Here is a 20,146-nt window from a genome sequence, read left to right as displayed (position 1 = left end):
TGGCCCAAAAGGACAGTTCTCAAAAGCAATTAAGATCTCCAAAACAAAGGAGCCTCAGTAGAGGGAGGTGGCCTGGCTCTTTATCGAGGCTTTTGGCTGGCAGTGCGCATATTTAAGATAGCAGTCTTTGAAATGCATTGGCTCTTTGAAATGGATGCCTCTAAAATCAAAGCTGAAGTCTGGCACTTGCATTACAAAGAAAAAAAAACCAACTGTCAGTTTATACTACGTTGCCCCTGAGGAAAGGAAATGGGACTGAAGTCAGGTCATTAAAGGGGACTTTACACTTATCTATATTTAATATTTTACTCCCTAAAAACACACAAGCACACATACCCAATCACTCAATATAGTAAACAATTAAAAACTCACATTTTAAAAAGGAAAATAACTTATTTACGTATTCTCATAGGCATTTAACACATTGTCCCGAATCTATGGTTTTCCTGGAGGAAAATATTAAGTAAAATGAGTACGGAGCATAGAGCAGTGAAAAAAAAAAATTTTTTTTTTCAAACTCTGGTCCTGCTTGTACCACTTTCCAAGCATAATGACCTTTGGCAATTACTTAATGTTTCTCAACATTTACTTGACTATAAAATTAAGATACTCTATTTGTCCTTTTATTTCACAAAACCAAATAAATTAGATACTTGAAAAATGCTTTAAAAGCCCTATAAATAAGCCCCTGGGTAGCTCAGTGGGTTAAAGCCTCTAAAGCCTTTGCCTTCGGTTCTGTTCATGGTCTCAGGATTCTGGGATCCAGCCTGCAAGGGGCTCTCTGCCCGGTGGGGGGCCTGCTCCCCCGCCCCAGCCTGCCTCTCTGCCTACTTGTGATCTTCGTCAAATAAATAAATAAAATCTTAAAAAATAAATAAATAAAAGCCATATAAAGAAAAATAAATAAAAGCTCTATAAAGAAAACACTAGAAGGTTTCTGCTAAAGACAGAAATAAGATCAGGATACTAATATTTCCATTACTATTTATGGACAAACAAGTTTCGGGAGGGGCTGAGCTGACTGATTGATAGTTTGAACAGGCATACTTGGTGTCAGTGGAGTGGATCAGGGGACCCACGTGCGAAAGCAGACAAAGCAATCTTACAGAAGCAGAACTGGCCGATTAGCCCACGCATGTGAATGAAAGAACTATCAGGATATTGAAGGCCTGGTTACTATCAAGCCAAGGCCATTTTCCCTTTAATGAGGTCCTAACATAAAGACAATTGGGAGTCTCTCCTGGTGAAATGTTACATTCCTGCTATCAAACGTAAGGTAACTTCTTTGCTGTAAATCTCAAGGACATTTGCAAACCAAGGGAGACTCCTACCCTGCAGGACTGTGATTTCTGCAAGTTAACTATTTATAATGCTACACATATGGAGGGGAGCGGGTGAAGGGGGGGGTGCAAGGCGCCAGCTTTTGCTTTGTCCTCAGCCAGCCTCTTGCTCCTTAGAGTTGAGGGTTTAAGCAATTTTTCATTTCTTAGCAAAGCATTAGAAGCATTATTATACAGAAGCCAGAAACAGCTGGGTTAAACACAGATTTTCGCTATTCGTTATCCTGTTATGCTGCTTGCTGACTCCCTTATCTATCGTCAGCTAGCTACAGTTTCTCAGTTAGCATAAGCTGGTTATAAAAAGAATGTTAAAACTTATAGGCTATAGTATAATTCTGACCTGGGGTCCTTCAACATCATGTTGGAGGTATTAGTCAATGTAATTAGACAATGGAAAGTAACTGGAAGCATGAGAATTGGGAAGAAAAAGGTTAAACTATGTTTATATGTAGATGATATAATTAGACATCTAGACAATACAAGAGTTCCTTTGAAAAGATACTGCAAGGAGTAAGATAATTTAGAAAAGTAGCAAATTGTGAAATCAACATGCAGAAATCACTACACCAATGTAAACCAGTTAAAAGGTGAGAAAGAAGATGCTATTTTGATAACAAATAATGAAAGAAAATATCTAATCATAAATTTAAAAAGACATGTCCAAAATCTATAGGAGTAATTATATTAGGCTAAATCCTCCCTGGAACCTGTAAATATTACCTTACCAAAAAAAAGGTCTTTGCAGATGTGATTAAATTAAGAATCCTGACAGGGGATTATCCTAGATTATCTGGGTAGACTCTAAATCCAATCACAAATGTTTTTTTAAGAGTTTTGATACATAGAAAAGGAGGGTGTAATATGGAAGAGGCGGAGATTAGAATGAAGTGGTCAGAACACTTGGAATGCTAGCAGTTACCAGAAGCTAGAAGAGCCAATTAAAATACTGTCTCTTAGGGGCACCTGCGTGGCTCAGTGGGTTAAAGCCTCTGCCTTCAGCTCAGGTCATGATCCCAGGGTCCTGGGATAGAGCCCCATATTGGGCTCTCTGTTCTGTGGGGAGCCTGCTTTCCCCTCTCTCTTCTGCCTCCCTCTCTGCCTATTTGTGATCTCTGTTCATCAAATAAATAAAATCTTTAAAAAAACAAATAAAATAAAATACTGTCTTTTACAGCTTGTAGAGGGAATGCAGCTCTGCCTTACACCTTGATTTTGGCTCAGTGAAACTGATTTTAGACTTATAGCCTCTAAAACTGTGAGAGAATAAATCTCTGTTAGTTTTAGATACCAAGTTTATAGTAATTTGTTATAGCAGCCACAGAAAACTGATATAGGAATGTAACAAAACCTTCCAAAAAATATAATGTAAGCTTCAGCAATTAGAAAGGTATACCATGTTCTGTTTTTTAAGCCTTTTTTTTTTTTTTTAAAGACTATTTATTTGAGAGAGAGAGCATAAGCAGTGGGGAGAGGCAGAGGGAGAGGGAGAGAAGCAGGCTCCCCACTGAGCAGGGAGCCTGATGTGGGACTCAATCCCAGGACCCTGGGATTGTGACCTGACCCAAAGACAGATGCTCAACCGACTGAGCCACAAAGACACCCGATATACCATGTTCCTAGACAAGAAGATTCAATATCATAAAGATGCTTAGATGTCATATTCTCTCTGTTAATGTACACATTTAATATGCTTCTAACGAAATACCATTACTTGTTTTCTGGAGTTAGGAAAATGGATTATAAAGTTCATCTGGAAGGAAAAATGAGTAAGAATAGCCAGAAAAGTAGAGGCCAGCCCCAATAGATACTGAAATATATTATAAAATCTCTATTATAAAAATCATATAGCATTGTACATGAATGTACCGATGACTGGAACAGAACAGAAAATACAGAAAACCACTGCATATGGAAAAATAGCTATAAGTGAGTGAAGTTCAATTTACAAATATATTTAGCTAACAGATGAAGAAGCCACTTATAATTATGACATTTTGCAATGATTATCAATATCAATGATTACTTGTATCACAAAAAGACACACAATCAGACATTATGAATTTCCTGGTGAAGGAATGTAATACCACCTATGAAACAATCTTGAAAAGATGGTCAAAACCTGTATCTAACAGGTCTCTCAAAATCTAACAATATGCTGAAAATACATGGGACAACAAAGAAAGATATAAACTAGACTATAGGATATAATCAGCAAAATCTAAACTATGGGAAACTATAGAACGTATGATCCAGTTTCAACAATTATATTGCAAGGACAAAAATAGAGATGGAGGAGGAATACATTAAAATGGAATTAAAAGATACATCAATGAATTACATGTATGAATCTTTTCCAAATTCCAATTCAACCAACCAAACTAGAAAAAAGAGTCAGAGAAGTTTGAACATTGGCCAGATATTTGATAATACTAAGGAATTACCTTTTTAGGTGTGAAATTCACATTATTATTGTGTTTATTTATATTTTAGTGCTTCATATTAAAATACTGATAAAATTATATGAAGTATCAAATTTGCTTCTAAAAAATTCAAGTCTGAGAAGTTGGGGAGAGGGAACAGAAAGATGAGGGGGAAAGGAATATGGGTGGACATATCAATGAAACAAAATTAATTATGGGTTAGTAGTTGAAGCTGGTTATAGATATATGGAGATTTATTATACCATTATTTCTACTTGTGTATATATTTAAGCTCTTCCATAATAAATTTTTTTTGTATATGTTCTGTAAATATTTCAATTCTGGGCCATTATTCACATGCAAATCAAAATGTACAGCCAACAAAGGCTTAAATGCTTTCAAAAAGATGTTGCCATCAATTTGTAGGCTGCTGAACATTCCTTTTTTATTCTTATTTTTTAAAAGATTTTATTTATATGAGAGAGAGAGAGAGAGAGCAAGAGCAGAGGGGAGGGGTAGAGGGAAAAGCAGACTCTCCTCTGAGCAGAAAGCTCTATGTGGGACTCAGTCCAAGGACCCTGTGATCATTTAAGCTGATGCTTAACCAAGGCACCCAGGCACCCTAAACATTCCATTTTTAATCATTTAACTTCTCCCTTCTCAAAGAAGTAAACAGGACACCCAGGTTACTATTAGGTGAATTAGATTGTCAAAGGATAGGAAAAGGAGATCCTTACTGCTAGCTGATTCCTAAAAAAAATTAAAGTACTCATTATCCCTTTACACTGTTAGTTAGGCAGCATTAAAAAACCTGTTCAACACCCTATCTTCTACCTTGCTTTACTTCTCTTCTTCATGAACCCTTTCTTTCCATATTGTTTTATTGTTAAATCTATCCTCTCCCCACATACTTCCCACCTCCTACTTTTGTATCTCTAAAACATCTACATACTTCATATTGATTTCTCAGTTCCACTAATCAGAACTGCTCTTGCAAATCAATTTGATCTTTATACAAATGTTTGTAGGCAAGGTGGTAAAATATAGTTAAGCCTCAAACATCCTGACAAATGGCCCTGGCCACTATGAAAACCTGCTTTCCCCATTCTTCAGAAGTTCCTAGAAAGATGAACTAAACAAAATTCAAATTCCTACAAAGACCAGACTATTCTGCTATGAGTTTTTTACACATTTGATATGTGTAGTTTACATGGGTGTGCTTTATAATATCCCCCTCTATATTCTTTACCAGTTAGTGATCCAACCAGACACAGCAATGTCTCAGAATGTAGGTAAGGTAAGAATCTCTTCCACCTTTAGAGACCATAATGCTGTTTCCCAGTGCCTCTAGTAAGCAGGACTGCTCCTTCCTAAGCAGGCTTAAGGTTTAACAGGAATCACAGATACAGATGTCATAGCTGTGCTTGAGACTGTCTGCACTTCTCTTCTTGAAATAGTACATGGGAGAATTAGTTACATGACAGGGAAAGTGAAAAAAAATGGGAAAACAACTGTAGGGACAAAAGTGGTGTGAAATCTGAAGGGGAAAATTGGAAGACAGTGATTGAAAAGACCGTAATAGCTCAACAGACTGAGCAATTGCTATGTGCCAAACACTATGCTAAAGGCTTTGAATGTGAGGAGTGTTTTTACAGAGAGGAAAATAATGACACTTAGAAATGATAAGTAATTTGCCTAAGATTATATTTGATTTGTAGGTGATAATAATGGCATTCAAAAGAGGCTGCCTTACTTCCAAGCAGGTACACATAACAACTACACAATATTGTCAGAAAAAGATGCCACAAGGATGCTGGTAAAACAGAAGTATGATAATAAAATTTTCCTGGAGAAATAAGACTCTCTTTTGAAATACATGTAAATACTAAGATATAATCAATCAATCAATCAATCAATCCATAAGTAAAATACACAAAATTGTGCTCTACTGTCAACTGGGCAAAAATATATCCCTTTCATACATTCAGATGTATTTAGAAATATTTTTTAAAACTGATCCAAAAACCTTTTTCACGCTTTTTATTTTTTAATTTTTATTTAAATTCCAGTTAATTAACATACAGTGTCACATTAGTTTCAGGTATACAATAAGGTGATTCGACACTCCATACAATACCCAGTGCTCATGATGACAAGTGCCCTCCTTAATCCTCATCACCTATTTCACCCATCCTCCCCAGCCACCTCCCCTCTGGTAACCATCAGTTTGTTCTCTATAGTTAAGAATCTGTTTCTTAGTTTGCCTCTCTCTCTTTTTTCCCTTTGCTTGTTTGTTTTGTTTCTGAAATTCCACATATAAATAATATCATATGGTATTTGTCTTTCTCAGATTGATTTATTTCATTGAGCATAATACTCTAGCTCCATCCAAGTCACTGCAAATGATAAGATTTCATTCTTTTTCACAGCTGAATAATATTCGATTGTGGACATATGCCACATCTTCTTCTTCTTCTTCAAAAATATTTTATTTATTTATTTGACAGAGATCACAAGTAGGCAGAGAGGCAGGCAGAGAGAGAGGAGGAAGCAGGCTCCCCACCGAACAGAGAGTCCGATGCGGGGCTCGATCCCAGGACCCTGGGATCATGACCTGAGCCGAAGGCAGAGGCTTTAACCCACTGAGCCACCCAGGTGCCCTTATATACCACATCTTCTTTATCGATTCATCAGTTGATAGACAGTTGGGCTGTTTCCATAATTTGGCTATTGCAGATAATGCTGCTATAAACATTAAGGTGTATGTACCCTTTGAATTAGTACTTTTGTATTCTTTGGGTAAATACCTAGTAGTGCAATTGCTGAATTGTAGAGTAGCTCTATTTTTAACTTTGCAGGAACCTCCTCCATACTGTTTTTCACAGTGGCTGCACCTGTTTGCAATCTCAGCAACAGTGCAAGAGGATTCTCCTTTCTTCACATCCTCACCAACACCTGTTATTTCTTATATTGATTTTAGCCATTCTGACAGGTGTGAAGTGATAGCTCATGGTACTTTTGATTTGCATTTTCTTGATGATTAGTGATGATGAGCATTTTTTCAAGTGTCTTTTGGCTATCTGTATGTCTTCTTTGGAAAAATGTCTAAAACTAATCCGAATTTTATGTTTTTGTTACTACAAAGTATGGGTAGGAACTGACAGTCAATGACATATAAAAGAATACATTTACTTCACACAGAAGCAAAAAGTAAGTTTAGAGTTGATCTTGAAGAAAATAATAAAATCTGATTTAAAATGAGCAATGCAATACAAAACTTCAATCAATAAACAATACTTTCAAGACATACATTTCCTTGTCATGGAATGGCCAATTAAAGATGGAATAGAGTACAAGAAATAAAAAAGCCACTTAACATGAAAAGTTGCTAAAGTTCACTGTTCATAAAAGAAATGTAAGTTAAAAACAATCTTTGCCAGACAAGGTAAAAACAAAAAATAAAACAATAAAACCTAGGATTGGCTATATAATTACTTCCTTGGTAAAAGGAAAGTAACTTCCTGGGACACCTCAGTCTACTAAACATCTGACTCTTGATCTCAGCTCAAGTCTCAATCTCAGGGTCATAAATTCAAGCCCCATGTTGGACTCTGCTGCATATGGAGCCTACTTTAAAAAAAAAAAAAAAAGAGGTAATTTTTCTTCCTTTATGATCCTCACATTTTTTTTTAAGATTTTATTTATTTATTTGACAGACAGAGATCATAAGCAGGCAGACAGGCAGACAGAGAGAGGGAGAGGAGGAAGCAGGCTCCCTGCAGAGCAGAGAGCCTGATGCGGCACTCGATCCCAGGACCCTGAGATCATGACCTGAGCCGAAGGCAGCGGCTTAACCCACTGAGCCACCCAGGCACCCCTGATCTTCACATTCTTCATTAGTTTCTCAGTAGCACACTGATCTTTTCTTTTAGAATTTAAGATAATCTTAACTATATATATTTGTTTAATGTTTTTTAACGACTACATATTGTAAGCTCTTTGAAAGCTGTGACCATGTCTGCTTTGTTCTCTAAATCCTCTGTTCTACTCAATGCCTACAGCCATAGCAGACAGTCAAAAAGCGAATGACTGAATGAGTGAACCAAAGTTTGGCAGGTATATAAATTAATTGTACCTCCACTAATTTATCTTAAGGAAATAATCACAGGTAAGAAAATTTTCTATAAAATTCTGTAAGAATGCAGTAGAAGAAAACTAAATGTCATGTTATGTTTAAAATAAATCTGCTGGTATAAAAACTGTCTTTTGTTTTGGTTTTGTTAAGTTTTTTGTTTGGTTTTATTTCTTAAATAATAGTCTAATAATTATTAGGGAGAAAATCTGGGCATTAAGACAAAAGTTCCCTTATTTTAGGCTAAGAAGGCAGTTTTCTTTTTTTTTTTTTTTAATTTATAAGTCTGAAGTTTATCAACAACAACATCATAATTATTGTAGTTAAATAGCTCCAATTTTCAGAAAGGCTCTGCACTTCTTCTAACTGGCCCTTACTAAATAGCCTAATATAAATTTAGATCAGTAAATTACAATCTTAGGAATTAAAATCCCTAAGGGTTACTAGGATTAAAATACCTTCATAACTTATCTTTTACATATTTTAAAGTATACAATTTGGTATTTAGTATATTGTAAATGGTATTTAGTATATTCACAGTTGTGCAACCACCACCATGATCTTAGTTTAAAACAGTTTCATCATCCCCAAAATAAACCCATTCCTCAATTCCCTCAGCCCTAGGCAAACACTAAACTACCTTCTGTCTCTATGGATTTTCTTATTCTTGATGTTTTATATAAATGGAATCATATAATATGAATTCTTTTGTGACTGTCTTTTTTCATTTAGCATAATGTTTTAAAAACTCATCCATATTGTAGCACAGTCAGTATTTCATTCCTTTTTTGTGGCCAAATAATATTCCATTTTATGGATATACCACATTTTTTTAATGAATTCATCAGTTGCTACACATTTGGCTTGTTTCTACTTTTTAGTGATAATGGGTAATGCTGCTATGTTCATGTAACAAGTTTTGGTGTGGATATATGCTTTCATTTCTCTTGAACAAGTATCCAGGAGCAAAATTACTAGGTCATTTGGTAATATTATGTTTAACCTTTGAGGAACTGCCAAAGCAACTGCATTCCCATCAATATATGAGGGTTCCAATTTCTCTGTATCATCCCCATACTTACTATCTGTACTTTTAATCACAGCCATCCTTGTTGGTGTTGACATAACTCATTGTAGTTTCAACTTGTATTTCTTTAATAGCCAATGATACTGAACATCTTTTCACAGGCCTGTTGGCCATCTGTATATCTTCTTTGGAGAAATCAGTATTCTGATACTTTCCCTATTTTTTAATTGGATTATCTTTATTATTGAGTTTTAAGTATTCTTTATATATTCTGGAGACCAGTCCTTTGTCATCTATATGACTGAAAACAGTTTCTCCTGCTCCTTAGTTGAATTTTCAAGAAACTTAGGAAAGTCCAGTCACCTAAATTTTATGCAATATTGTATTTATCTACTTTTAATTTTTATAAACATTTTATTTATTTGAGAAAGAGAGAAAGCAAATAGCATAAGTGAGTAGTGGGTGGGACAGAAGGAGAGGAATCTCAAGCAGACTCCGGGCTCAGCCTGACATGGGGCTCAATCTCATAACCTTGAGATCATGACCTAAGCCAAAATCAAGAGTCTGTCACTTAACCAACTGAGCCACCCAGGTGCCCCTCTGTGCAAGATTTTAAATAGTTGTGCGCATTAAAACATAATACTTATAAACTAGTCTAGGCTGGTAATATTTTGTCACTTGGTTCAGGCATTGGTTTCACAGGGGCATTAACCATAAAATTCATTAAGCCTCTGATTTGTGTACTTCATTGTATGTATATATTTAAAATATCATGCTTATCACTCTGTTCTGCATTATAGTTATGGACATTAACATAAAGATAAAACAAAAAATCATTTTTAAAGAACTAGTTTACAAAAATTTGATTTTATCAATAGATGTTATTTTCATTCAGTTAGTAGAACTAATTGAAGACATTCTATAAACTAAGCTAGAGTTCCCAGTTTTGTTATGCCATAAATTTTATTACTTTGAACTAAGACAAAATTAATATAATATCTCTTAAATTTAAGATTATAGATATAATGGTACAGCTCTTAAGACTTTTTCTTCTCCCAAAGAGTTAGAAGTGATTTGGGTCTCCTGTCTCAGCAGAGAAACTATGATTTCTATGGCCAGAGATATTACAAAGTTTTAAAAATTTAAAAATGTGATTTTTAGCTCTAGTCAGTCATTTTAAAGAACAAATAATGGTTTTAACACATGTAAATTACATGGCTTATTTTCTTTTTTAATGAAACTGTATAACAAATCATCCCAAGAAAACCTTGTGCTCTATTATCTATGCAGATATATTGTATACTGAGATTTATTTTATTGTATTTTTAAAGATTTATGTATTTACTTATTTGAGAGAGAAAGAGACAGAGCACACAGAGGGAGAGCAAATGGGAGAAGCAGAATCCCCACTGAGCAGGGAGTCCCAGGTGGGGTTGGATCCCAGGACCCCAGGATCATGCCCTGAGCTGAAAGCAGAAGCTTACCTGACTTAGTCACCCAGGTGCCCATTAATTAAGTTTTAAAAATGATGTTTGGAAGTCTCAAGTTCTTAAAAATATACGATCAAGCATCAATTAAAATGTCTAATAGCATACGTGAAACTTCAATTGGTAACAGGTGTAACAAACCAAATAATTTCTTCTACAGTGTCTATTTAAAAGAGTGGCTATACATAGATGTGTTTTTTTGTAAAAATGCAAAAAACTACACTTTTGTTTCTGGAGAAGTTTCCTAATTGGTAAAGTTAAAATGGTATTATGCATTAACTGGTTTTTTTTTTTTTTTTTTAAGATTTTATTTATTTACTTGACAGACAGAGATCACAAGTAGGCAGAGAGGCAGGCAGAGAGAGAGAGGGGAGGAAGCAGGCTCCCTGCTGAGCAGAGAGCCCGATGCGGGGCTCGATCCCAGGACCCTGGGATCATGATCTGAGCCGAAGGCAGAGGCTTTAACCCACTGAGCCACCCAGGCGTCCCTGCATTAACTGTTTTAACTAACAATTTTTTTTCCAGAAAAACCTTTCACTCAAAAATGAAAAAAAAAAAAAGAAAAGAAAAACGACTATGCTCCTAAGAAGTAACAGCATGCCAAAAATTACAATAAAATGTAATGATGGTAATAAAATGCTAATATTAAAAATCTTATATGGTAGCCTACCTAGTTTCTTTGAAATGAAAGTTTTAAGAAAGAAAAACATGTCACCTTATATCTTGGGCAAAGAAGCAATAAAAAAGGAGGGGGAATATAATTTTTTAAAAAATTTATATGTAATTCAAATTTGGGAACTTTCATATGAAATATCTTTACTTTAAAGAATAATAAAATACAGGTCTACAATAAAACTAGGTAATTTTAATATTTCCTCAGGGAGTTTCTTACTTACTGCTACAATTTAAAATTCCAGAAGAATATTGGTAAAATTTGGGTCTTATAAAAAACTTTACTTTTTAACAAAGCATTTTTTATGTGTTTCATTTGTGTGGTGATCATGTTGTTATTACAGAACACAAAACCAGAAAATAAACAGGGCATATCTAAATCTATGCAGAATTTAGATTTTTGCACTTAAGCTAATATATCTAAACTTTTTGAGAAATATAGTGAAAAATATACAATAATTATAATGTGAATATGCAATTTCACTTGAAATGTGCTATAGACCAAGCATCTGGTGTCTTAAAAATTAGTTATTATGAAACCTACATATTATAAGATTATAATGATTAGAATTTTTCAATTAAAATGTCCTATGTAGAGTTTTTTAAGTGTTATGATTCTCTGACAATATTTAATATGAATTATATTTTATTTTGACATTAACTTGGTTATATTTCATGCCATTTTTAATTATGACCCTATAAGCTAACATTAAACTAATAACATGTATTTAGCTAAAGACTTATAAGAAAAACATTAAGGTTTGGCATCAAACTGCTTGTAAATTAAAAGGAGTGTTGCTAGGAAAGTAATGTACACTGGTTAATTGCCTATAAAATTGAAAACTTAAAGAACTTCAAACAAACTCAAAACATTGAATTTATTTACAATCTCTGTAAGTTATTTAGGTGGAGTATTATGAATCACTAGTCAGATTCAAAACGTGCATTCTGAAAGGCACAGAAAAGACACACCAACTAGGAACTTCAAGATCCAAAGAATGATACAGCAGAGAGTTCCCTGGGTTTTCTTTTTGCCACAAATACCCCAGACTGGAGAAGCCAGCAACCCAGAAACACCAATGCACCAATGGACATAGCCAAAAAAGTCTCCAAGAAAATACAGTTTTCTATAGCCGAAGGACAAGTAAAAGGGTAGCCTAGAAAGAAAGAAAACTTTTAGGCAATAACCACTCTATTCCAGTCAAACACCACAGAAAACTTTGTGGCCCTATAGCCACTAGCAAATGCTGAGTATAGAGCCCAGACTTTTACCCTTATCAGGCTGCAGCAACATGCTTCAACCTCTCTGCCCTTATCCCGTAGAAATGTTGCTACCAAGTGTGAATTAATACATTCTCTTCCAGTAGAGAAGGCTGTATGAGGAGCTGGGATCTGTGGTAACAAGACAACAGTTGTCTTCCACCACTCAAGTGATGTTAAAGGCTCAGAGGCCTATGTAAATCTGTAATAAATCAGTAAGATCCAGAGTCTTACAACGTAATACCCCAAATGTCCAGGTTTTAATCAAAAGCCACTGGTCACAACATGAGCCAAGAAAATTCCATTTGAATGAGAAAAAACAGTCAACAGACAACAACACAAAGATGACACAGATGTTACTATCATCTGACAGGGGTTTAAAAGCAGCATCAGAGAAATGCTTCAACAAGCAATTATGGACATTCCTGACACAAATGAAAAATAGAAAAGTCTTGGGATCCCTGGGTGGCTCAGTAGGCCCCTTTCCAACTCTTGATTTCAGCTTAGGTCATGATCTCAGGGTCATGGGATCAAGTCCTGCCTCCCGCCCTCTGCTCAGCGGGGAGTCTGCTTCTCTCCCTTTTTCTCTCCCTTTTCCTCTGCGACTCTCCCTGGCTCACACACACACTCTCTCTCTAAAATAAATAAATAAATCTTAAAGAAAAAGAAAAATAGAAATTCTCAGCAAAGAAATAGAAAATATCAGCAAAGAAATAGTATAAAGAAAAATAAATAAATAAATAAATAAATAGGGAAAAAAGGAATATATAAAGAAAAACCAAACTGAAATTTTATAACTGAGAAACACAAAGACTGAAATGAAAAAAAAACTTAATGGATGGGCTCAACAGCAGAATGGCGGGGACAGAGGTAAGAATCTGTGAAATGGAAGACAGAACAATGGCAAATGCTCAATGTGAAAAACAAAATAGACTGAAAAAAAAATGAACAGAGCTTAGGGGATGTGTGAGACTATAACAAAAAGACGTAACATTCATGTCTTCCATGTCTTGGAAGGAAAGAAGAAAGAAGGTGAGTCTAGAAAACTACTCAAAGACATAATAATGGCTAAAAAAAAATCCCAAGTTTGGCAAAAATCATGAACTTACAGATTCAACAAGCTAAGTGAAACTCAAACAGAATAACCCAAAAGAAATCCATGCCAAGACATACTATCAAACTTCTGAAAACTAAAGACAAAGAAAAAAATCTTGAATGAAGAGAGAAATAACACCTTATCTATAGTGGAAAAAAATTTGAATGACAATTTGAATTCTCAGGCAAAGCCATGGAGGTCAGCCTACTGGCTGCTCTGAAAAGCCATCTTTGCATTGTTCCTGTGTCCCGCTCTTCGTTCGCCGCAACCACCTCCGCCACCGCGGACTCCGGTAGCTTTCTCGCCAGAGTCCTCCAACTCTTGCTTTCTTTTTAATCCGCTGCATCGGATCACCGGCGTGCCCCATCATGTCAGACGCGGCCGTGGACACCAGCTCCGAGATCACCACCAAAGACTTAAAGGAGAAGAAGGAAGTTGTGGAGGAGGCAGAGAATGGAAGAGATGCACCTGCTAATGGGAACGCTGAGAATGAGGAAAATGGGGAGCAGGGGCCGACAATGAGGTAGATGAAGAAGAGGAAGAAGAGGAAGGTGATGGTGAAAAAGAGGATGGAGATGAATATGAGGAGGCTGAGGCAGCTACAGGCAAACGGGCAGCTGAAGATGATGAGGATGATGATGTTGACACCAAGAAGCAGAAGACTGATGAGGATGACTAGACAGCAAAAAAGGAAAAGTTAAACTTAACAACAACAAAAAAAGGCCACCGTGACCTATTCACCCTCCACTTCCCGTCTCAGAATCTAAACGTGGTCACCTTCGAGTAGAGTCCCGCCCGCCTGCCCAAAGCGAGCAGTGCCACCCGCAGATGACACAGGCTCTCCGCCACCCAACCAAAACTACAACGTGAATTTGCAACAGGGGAGGAAAAAAGAATCAAAACTTCCAAGGCCCTGCTTTTTTTCTTAAAAGTACTTTAAAAAGGAAAATTTGTATTTTTTATTAACATTTTATATTTTTGTACATATTGTTAGGGGTCAGCCATTTTTAATGATCTCAGATGACCAAATCAGCCTTCGGAGGAGCATTCTCTGTCCTACTTCTGACTTTACTTGTGGTGTGACCATGTTCATTATAATCTCAAAGGAGAAAAAAAAACCTTGTAAAAAAAGCAAAAACAACAAAAAAAAACAATCTTATTCTGAGAATTCCAGTAATTTTTTTTGTGTATGTACTTAGCTGTACTATAAGTAGTTGGTTTGTATGAGATGGTTAAAAAGGCCAAAGATAAAAGGTTTCTTTTTTTCCTTTTTTGTCTATGAAGTTGCTGTTTATTTTTTTTTTTTTGGCCTGTTTGATGTATGTGTGAAACAATGTTGTCCAACAATAAACCGGAATTTTATTTTGCTGAGTTGTTCTAAAACAAACAAACAAACAAACAAACAACCATGGAGGTCAGAAGAAAAATGGCGTATTTGGTAAGTGCTTAAAAAAAAAAAAAAGACTGTCAACCTAGAATTCTCTATCAAGGGAAAGTATCCCTCAGGAATATAAGAATGATCAACACCTCTCAGATGAAGGGAAATTAAGAGAAGTTGTTGCCAAAAGACCTACCCTATAATGGCAAAATGGCTTTCATTAAACAAAAAGAAATTGATACAAGAAGGAATGCTGGAACACTGGGAAGAAAGAACGAATAAAATTGAAGTGCAAAAGTATGGGTAAATGCAAGACTTTCCTTCTCTTGAGTTTTTCAAATTATGTTTGACAGTTAAAGCAAAATTTATAATACTCTGATGTGGTTCTCAATGTATGTAAAGGAAATACTTAAGGCAATCATACTGTGAATGGGAGAGGGTAAAGGACCTAAAGAAAGGTAAGGTTTCTATATTTCATTCAAACTGGTAAAACACTGATACCAATAGATTGTAATAACTTACATATACATAAAGTAATCTGTAGGCTATTCAAGGACATACACGCAAAAACAGCATAAATTAGAGGAAATTCTAAAAAAATCTGCATCTCTCAATGTAAGATGGGTGCTATCTGATCATGTGCTTAATATACAACTTATGTTTTAAAAAACAAAGACTTTAAAGCCCAATAATACTGTTAGTTTTCAAATGTGTGGTAAGTTAAAGGTAGTAGTAAAATGTTCCATATCATTGGAGGAAAGTTGGTAGCTCAGTAAGGAGGAAAAGATAAATTTTTTAACTTTCACATGAAGACAAAGAAGTAAAAGCTCAACAGAATGCCTCTGGTCTCTGTTCTTTAAGAAATGTGTTTTTACTTTGCCCTTGGCCTATAAGCTTGCTATGGCATCTGGTGATTACAATAAAAATTTAGCTAAGAACCATAGATGCTCCATTTTTTTAAAGATTCGAATATAACTAGGATTTTTATTACCACAAGAATGAAAAAATGGAATGGCTTTATTGATTAAAAAAAAAAAAACCTCATATACATAAAGCTTAACATATATCCAAGCATATGTATAGGTGGACCAGACTGGCTGAATGTCCTTAATTTGGAGAACAAATTCTTTGTATTTTCCACCCATGTCATTAAGGGGGAACACAAATAGACATCCCTTAGTCTACAGAAGTGATACAAATAAGAATACCTGAAATCTGTCATCATGTAAGAACTGCCAGCTAACACACCAACATGTTCATATTAAAATGAACATAAATAAGATGAGGTACTTGCAACTTAAATCAAAGTTCTAATAACTGGGATGCCTGGGTGGCTCAGTTGGTTAAGCAGCTGCCTTCCGCTCAGGTCATGATCCCAGCGTCCTGGGATCGAGTCCCACATCGGGCTCCTTGCTCCGCAGGGAGCCTGCTTCTCCCTCTGACTCTGCCTTCCACTCTGTCTGCCTGTGCTCGCTCTCGCTCGTGCTCTCTCTCTGACAAATAAATAAATAAAATCTTAAAAAAAAAAAAAGTTCTAATAACTGTGCTTCATTAGTGGGGTACACTCAAAGATGGGACACAAAGGGAAACATTTTATCTTGTTACTCATCTAGCAGTTTCCCTATAATTTGTTAATTTAAATTTTTGCGGACAGACAAAACAAGTAATTTTGTTCATATTATTTAAGTGTTCCAGATAAAGAAATATAACTTTAGGGTTGGGGGTGGAAGAAATAGAAGGAGTCTGGTAAAAGGGTACAAATTTTCAGTTATAGGATGCGTAAGGCCTGAGGATCTAATGTATAACATGGTGACTACTGTTGATCATACACCCAAAAGGTAATTATGTGAAGTGACAGACTAATTAATTCAATGGTGGGAATCCTTTCACAATGTAGACATACATCAAATCATCACACTGTATATATATTTTTGAAGATTTTTATTTATTTAACAGAAAGAGAGAACAGCAGAGGGCGCCTGGGTGGCTCAGTGGGTTAAGCCGCTGCCTTCGGCTCAGGTCATGATCTCAGGGTCCTGGAATCGAGTCCCGCATCGGGCTCTCTGCTCAGCAGGGAGCCTGCTTCACTCTCTCTCTCTGCCTGCCTCTCTATCTACTTGTGGTCTCTCTCTGTCAAATAAATAAATAAAATCTTAAAAAAAAAAAAAAAAAAAAAAGAAAGAGAGAGAGAGAACAGCATGGGAGCAGCAGAGGGAGAGGGAGAAGCAGGCTCTCCACTGAACAGGGAGCTCCATAAAGGGCTCGATTCCAGAACCCATGATCTGATCTGAAGGCAGACCCTTAACCAACTGAGCCACCCAGAAGCCCCTAAATTATCATATCATATACTTTAAATATATTACATTTTGTCAATTATAGCTCAATAAAGCTGGGGGTAGGGGGTGAAGAAAAAAAAGTTTATGACCTTGCACTTCTTGGTATTTATGTTCTTGGTTAGTGCATTCCCATAGTGAATATGGGCTTGCCTAATGTGATTGTCTTGGCCTATGGAGACATTAGAAAGTCTGACACAGCATAAGCTTGATAAGAGCTTGCATACTGAGGGCTTGTAAAGCTCCCTCTAAGAAGCAAGGCGCCATGGTAAAAAAACACTTGGGCAAGACTACTAAAAGATGAGAAGTCATGCAGAGAAAGACCTTGGAAGATAAGAGGCCACGTGGGATGTTCTCGTCCCACTTGAGCTTCTAGCTGAATATAGCTGAATGAGTGACCTCAAATCCACCATATAGACAAAACTGCCCTTCTGAGCCCAGTCAGTCCATTGACCATGAGAAATAATAAATCTGGGGGGTGGTCTGTATGCTGCAATACATAACCAAAACAGCTTCATTAAGTTATATTTTTATTTATTTATTTTAAGATTTTATTTTGAGTAATCTCTACACCCAAGATGGGACTCAAACTCATAACCCCAAGATCAAGAGTCACATGCTCCACCAACTTAGCCAACCATGCATGCCAAATTATATTTTTAAAAAGGGATACGAATTCAGTTCCAGTAAAGAGTTAAAAACCGGGTTATCCCAGGAGTAATGTTAAAATTGAATTGGAACCAAAACAAATTCACAACACATCTTTGAAATACATCTCTTCTAGTTCTGCTCAATAAAATGACCTAAATAACTATCACCTGAGCACATAAGTCTGATACATCTCCCAGGTACTTTGGTCTCTAACACCATGTTCTACTGTCTCCTCAGGATGGCTGAACCCATTCAGAGTAGGGAAAATACAAAGTGGTCTTGGGACAACCAGCTAACATCAGAAAACAAGTCTTTAAAAACACATGAGATCCTATCAAAAGAACACAAAAAGCAGCTCAAAAGTACAGAAAGATGGCATTTTTTTCTGATAAAACATTAAAGGAAAGTCTAATGCAACCACTGCAACACCCCTAAAGGCAGCTCTCTGGACATTCACATATTAGGTGACATGCTCCTCATTACCTAAAACATTAATGAAGTGTGTCATGGCCTTCCATCTATAGGTCTGAGAGACCCTCCCAGTGCTATAGCCTTGGGCCTTGAAACACTGTAAAGTAAACATGCAGCATCAGAAGTGAATTTTATCTTTTGAATGTACTTGAGATAAAATGAATCTGCTTTTCTTTTTAATGCACTTGCCAATACATTTCAACAGTTATTGCTGTTTGCTGCTTTACTACTTCCCTTGCCTTCTGTGGTCTACTAGGACAAAGGTCTTCCTAAGGACAAAGATATATGCCAAAAATGCACCAACCTAGAGAAGCAAGTTAAGAGGTTTTCTTACCCGAGCTTAAAACAATCCTGGATCATTAACTCTACTTTTGCTGACTGATCTAAAGAGATAGCCAGGAAAAAACAATTTATCCATGAGATATAAAAAAGAGCCCAAAAGCTAGTATTTCACATTCTTGTGTTTGTAGCTCACGAAGATTTGGTGACTTAAAATTATAAAAGGCAAATAACATAATTGAATAACATTTTAATACATAACTATTATATAAATGATACTTTAGAAGTTATAATTTTTTTAAAGCAACAAGCATTCTCATTAAGAAGTGAATCAAGTTACGGGGCACCTGGGTGGCTCAGTGGGTTAGGCCTCTGCCTTCGGCTCAGGTGGTGGTCTCAGGGTCCGGGGACTGCCCCCGGACCGTGCATCGGTCTCTCTGCTAGTGGGGAGCTTCCCTCTCTCTCTGCCTGCCTTTCTGCCTACTTATGATTTCTCTGTGTCAAATAAATAAATAAAATCTTTAAAAAAAAGAAGTAAAGCTAGTTATATACTATAAATACAATAAAGAGGTATGACTTTTAAATTTGGAAAATATTTAAAACTAAAACTATGGAAAAATCAGAGAGAAGAAAATTGAATGTATATAAATTTAAGTATATAGTAAAAAGGTGTTTATCCTGCACCATCAGGATGTTTATGCATGTACAGGAACACAGACTGCTGTATACCCAAACCTTATTCATGTCAAACTGAATTTAGATTAAACTGGTACTAGCTAAACTTGGGTTGGGCATATTAGAATGGTGTGGACAGTTAAAAGAATACTGAGGTTTTCAATAAATGTAATTACTTAATACAATACCCATGATGTCTGTATAAGATGACCTCAAAACTGTCTTAGTATTCTATTTTTTTTTTAAGATTTTATTTATTTATTTACTTAACAGAGAGAGAGTGCGTGTGTGTGTACCACAAGCAGGGAGAGTGGGAAAGGCAGAAGCAGGCTTCCCACCTAGCAGAGAGCCAGTTGTAGGGCTTGATCCGAGGACACTGGGATCATGATCTGAGCTGAAGGCAGACGCTTAACAACTGAGCCACCCAGGCACCCTGTCTTGTATTCTAGAAAAAAAAGTCAGTGCTGCACTTTTCATTATAAAAACCTGTGTGCCTTTTCTTTGGCATGACAGTGTTTTTTATATGATTCTCTCACCAACAAATGTTGGAATACCGGCCATGTAAAATACAAATATGATTTAAATCAAACACAAGGATAAGCCTGATTTCTTTTGGTGTACTTATTCCAAAAAAAAAATTAATAAAGAAAATTAAAATTACTTAGAGAAAAAGAATGAGAGAGAGAAAGTAGCCATGTTAACACTGATCCGCATTCCCTTAATCCACTTCTGTGGAAAAGTAAATTACACTTTCAAGATATCTTCTATGATCTGTATATATTTTCCTTATGCCTTGTGTCATCTATACATTTAACACAAAACAGCTCTTTTCCTAGAAAATTATCTTTTCTTTTTGTACAAGCCTTAAGAAAGCTTAGGGAAGAGTGCATAAAGAGAACAGGCCACAAAATGATTGCAGTTAGGC

The 20,146-nt window shown here is 36.0% G+C and overlaps 1 protein-coding gene and 1 pseudogene across 1 annotated transcript in view; one reads left to right on the top strand and one right to left on the bottom strand.

Annotated features, from left to right (window-relative positions):
• SPESP1 (sperm equatorial segment protein 1) overlaps positions 1-20,146 on the bottom strand; it is a 30,092-nt gene that overhangs the window by 8,302 nt on the left and 1,644 nt on the right. The gene's annotated exons all lie outside the window — the stretch shown is intronic.
• On the top strand, positions 13,685-14,840 carry LOC131835986 (prothymosin alpha-like; annotated as a pseudogene).

The sequence above is a fragment of the Mustela lutreola genome, chromosome 7, assembly GCF_030435805.1.
Source record: "Mustela lutreola isolate mMusLut2 chromosome 7, mMusLut2.pri, whole genome shotgun sequence".
In the NCBI taxonomy this organism is placed as follows: Eukaryota; Metazoa; Chordata; class Mammalia; order Carnivora; family Mustelidae; genus Mustela; species Mustela lutreola.
This window is presented reverse-complemented; position numbering and strand designations above follow the sequence as displayed.